At 47.4% G+C, this 4,489-nt stretch overlaps 1 protein-coding gene across 1 annotated transcript in view; it reads left to right on the plus strand.

Moving 5' to 3' along the window:
- Positions 1-4,489, plus strand: part of LOC112161902 (sprouty-related, EVH1 domain-containing protein 2) — a 30,560-nt gene that overhangs the window by 1,048 nt on the left and 25,023 nt on the right. The gene's annotated exons all lie outside the window — the stretch shown is intronic.

Raw genomic sequence — 4,489 nt, forward strand, 5'->3', positions numbered from 1 at the left:
AGGATCTGAGAGCAGGCCCTGTTGCACGCACGCGCGCCAGTTCCACCTTCCACAAACACCCGCGCACGCGGCGCGTGAGGGTCCGCCCGGGGCAGAAGGAAAAGGAAAGCCGGAGCGCGTGCGCGGCGTGTTCGAGGGGAAGTCTGACCGGATGTGAGATCCGCGCCGCCATCGCTCTCTGTCTCATTTGCATAACCTGCCGCTCCATTCATAAAAGCGCCGCTTCTTCACGAGCTCTTTCTGCGCCAAAGCCTCGCGCGCCCAGGCGGGGCTGCGCGTGTTCGGCTCCGAGACCGGAGGACGGCCGGAGCGGGAATTAGTGCGGCTAACGTGGAGCAACCGGAGCTGCCGCGCGGGCCGGAAGCGCCAGCCCCGCAGAGAGGTTGGGGGGCGGAGGGAGGGGGAGGTGTCTGCGCGCGGTGGCGTGACGCGGCCTCATTCATAAAAGCCCTCTAACCTTCCGCGCGGCTCCATTCATGCCTGCTGGGCTGGCCGCGTGCGCGCGGTCCCAGCCGAGGCCGGAAGCAGGAGTCCCCCACCCCCACCCCGGATCCTGCCGGCGGTTCCTCTGATCTTTAGGGGGAAACAGACCCGCGGGGGTTCTGGACCAGGAAGTCCCAGCGAGAGTCCCCCCCCCAGAAACAAAACATCACTTTTCAGTCTGTCCAAGTCATTGACAATCAGGTGCACTTGAAGAAATGATTGTATGTGCTGGGCGGGGCCACCTGCTCCATGCTCCGCCCCTTTCTGAACATCCACCTGCAGACAACAGATCCATGAACGTCTTTGTTCTCCTGGTCTGAGCTGGAATCTGGATCAGAACCGGACGCTGGATACCGTTAGCTTGTGTAAGCTAGCAGGTGTAAACGGAGAGCTCTCAGCAAAGGGAAGGAGAAGGTGGGCGTGGTTGCTATGCATCAGTGGCCCCGCCCACAACTCGAGCTACTGCTCCTGAAGGCACATTCCATTGAAGTCGATGTAAACATGCAGAAAACGTGCAGCTAGTTTTAGTCAAGCTTTGACCAATCAGAGACTCCGATTTAGAGTATGGATGGCGTCGCTTTTATGTCACAGAAGAATCAATCGTTAAAAAACTGATCATGGAGCAGAAATGAATCGTCGCTGGAATCTGACACCAAGTTTTCATTCATGGGAATGGAGCTGTGAGGGAAAAGTCTGGAGTCACCTGACTGACACGATGTCACAGCAAACCTCTGAAGGTGCTGGACATAGAAAGAAGGAGAAGCCCCTCCCTGCTTGTACGGTGTGAATCCCGTGTTGAAGAATGCGTTTTAGCGTGCTCCTGAACGAGCATTTGGATGAACCATCAGAGGTGGATTCCTCGCCGTCTGAAAGAAGGACGGAGGAGTTCCTCAGGGAAAGGGGACGCGTCCTGTTCTCATTCCGGTGTCACCACATGAGTGACGCGCTTTCTTATCAGAACTCCAACCGGTTGTTGGATCAGTCAAGCTGAGGACACAGACACACCTTCATGTCACATTCCTCCCATCAGCTCATGTAAATGGAATCCATGTTTATTTCTCTTTGTTTGAAAGAGCGTTCCAACGTTCTACGGATGTGTTTCCTCCTCACCGAGTTCCTCTCCAGACGGACGGAGCTGGTGCAGCAGAGGACGCATCGATCTGCTGGATCTGCTGCGCGGTCAGCATGTGCACACTCAGACCGGACAGGAGATCCGCTGACATTCAGCCGAGGTCGGCGGAGAGCGCGGCGAAACCTAATCTGGACTGAATTTGAAGAAAAAGCTGCGTTCACAAAGAGACGCGCGGAAGGTTTCTGTTGGATCCACAGAATCACAGTTTAAAGGAAGAACTCTAGATGTTTCCATGGTTCCCAATGGTTTGAAGAACTTCATGAGGTCAAATATTTTAAAACAGGGGTGTCAAACTCAACCATGGGGGGGCAACATCCAAAACAGGATCAACATTTATTGAACACTAAAGTACATTTTTAAAACGTGCTAGCTAGAATATTAGCTGAACTCCAAAATAGTCCGAAAAGATGCAGAATGATAATTTTTAAAACTTTGAAACTGTAACTTTTTAACATAATTCTGAATAATAAAAGGCAGGAATATTACTCCAGAATAAATCAACTTAAACTTTAAATAACTTTAATATTTTACTCTCTATAAAATATATTTAGTCAAAATTATACAAGTTAGAAATGAGCTCAAGATAACATCGGGTCATTAATGACAATAGAACAAAATGATCTGGAGGGCCGGATAGAATCACCTGGAGGGCCGGATAGAATCACCTGGAGGGCCGGATAGAATTACCTGGAGGGCCAGATAGAATGACCTGGAGGGCCGGATCCGGCCCCCGGGCCGTGACTTTGACACGTTTTAAAACATTTGAATCTTCTCCTCTTTGGATCCACTCTGAAAGTGCTCCCAGTGGTCTTTGAATCAGGATTTATGCGTTTCCGTTTACCTTCAAGTGCAGGACTGACGAGGTTCTGTGAGCCCAAACCAGCACACCTCCATCGCCGTGCTTCACTGTTGCATTGTCCAGGACTTTAGTGTTTGGAGTTCTTCAAACCTCATGGCGGTGATAAGAGACGGTTATTCAACGTTGCTATTTGAAAAAAAGCTGTAAATGAAAACAAAATTACGGATATGCGACGTCATGGATCGTAGAAGATTTTGACTCTTCCTAGAGAAACAACCAACCGGCTTCAGACAGAAGATCTTCTGTTTTCGTTCACACATGTTCACTGATAACCTTAGAATGCTCTGAGCCTTCAAAGGAATTTATCACTGTATTTATTAGTCCATCTCCATTATGATTGGTGTAAATTCTCATTATTGTGATATCCCTTTATATCTCTGCTTTAAAAAGCTGCTAACTATACAATGGATAGTCTAGAACAGCTTTACCTGGTTACCCTGAGCTGTCGGAGTGTCCTGAAGCTCTTCTGTTCATCTGGTCTGATTTGGTTCTGGACTCAGTGAAACTGTTTTAGCGTCAGAATCATCTGGAAACACAAAGAAACATAAGTTATACTTATTATGAGCCTTGTCTGCAGAGGGGGCGGGATCTAACATCTGATTGGTCGAATGTGTAAACAGCTTCATTAAAAACGTAATTTGTTGTTTGATTGTTTTCGCATGTGTGTAAACATTTAAGGTTTATCGCAGCTCACGCCGTCTTTAGCGATACACGTATCACAGGTTTATATCGCGATAATGATGCGTTTATCGTGGAGGATAACACTAGCTGGGCTGATAAAACTGATCAATTTAAACTTAACAGATCAATAATCAATTCATATGAAATGATTTAGCACATACAGCTACGGCTAATGCTAACCCTTTTGTGGTCTAAACATCTTTTTTTTTCTTCTTCTGCTGGTATAAGGTGTAATGCTATAGCATGATCGCCACCTAGTGGCCAAACGGAAACTCCCTCCAAGAGAAGCAGAACAATCGTTGGAGCTTCTGTTTGAGAATCCATGACTGAATGATATTAACATGTCATTATTTCACTGATACGTTTACAGTCTGTGATCTGGATCAGATTAATATGAAAATATTCAAAACATATTTAGATTATTCATGTATTTCTAAATAAATGTGTCTAAATGTGTAAACTATAAAGTGAATTGAAGAATAGAAACAAATTGGAATCGATTCATTTCAGGCTTTTGTGAATTGATTAGATCCTGGAAACTGTAATCGATCGCCGGCCCTAAACACCAGCATGTCAGTTCAGTCCCTTTCAAAGTAAAAGCCTGAGTATTTTTCCGACCATGTTTATAAACCCATGAACATAGCCCCCCCCCCAGCATCATGTGGAACAGACGCTCTTCCACAGTGTTTCCTGTGTTTTCCTCGCCGCTGCTCGCTCTCCGGAGCCTCCGGGCCAATAATGGGCCGGGCTGTTGATCTGGGAGGACAAACAATGGCAGCAGCTTGTTTGGCGTCTTCTCTGCTCATCAGCTGACTCCATGAGCTGAAGTTCTCATTCACTTCCCTGCGCTGCGTGTTTTTCTCCCCGTCACTCCGTGTTGGCGAGCGTCCACGCTCAGAAGCTCCTCTCAGGGAGTGAACTCTGTGAACTTCAGGGGGACTGCCTCAGGTTTCAGCTCAGGGTCCCGCCGGGTTTCCTGACTCCTGTAGCGTCCTGGGACACGAGAAAACATCAGGGGGTTCGAACCGTCCGAGTTCATGTGTGGAAACAGAAAACTAAAGAGATTTCTGCATCATTTCCTAAATACTGAGGCTGCATGTAAACAGTTGGAGACTCTAATTAGTCAGAAACATTTGGAACATTTTGACTTGGATTTGGGCTGGAATCATCTTGGAGGAATGATGAAGCTCTGAGGAACTTTCAGCTCATTGACTCACATTTGTTTGAATAAATGAAAACTAAGCTGAAAACACTTTGAGACATGGTTAGTGCAGATTCAGAAACATCTTAAGGGTTTCAGTGAAACTTCACCTCTTAACCCCCCCCCCCCCACG

The sequence above is a fragment of the Oryzias melastigma genome, linkage group LG15 (genome assembly GCF_002922805.2).
Source record: "Oryzias melastigma strain HK-1 linkage group LG15, ASM292280v2, whole genome shotgun sequence".
Lineage (NCBI taxonomy): Eukaryota > Metazoa > Chordata > Actinopteri > Beloniformes > Adrianichthyidae > Oryzias > Oryzias melastigma.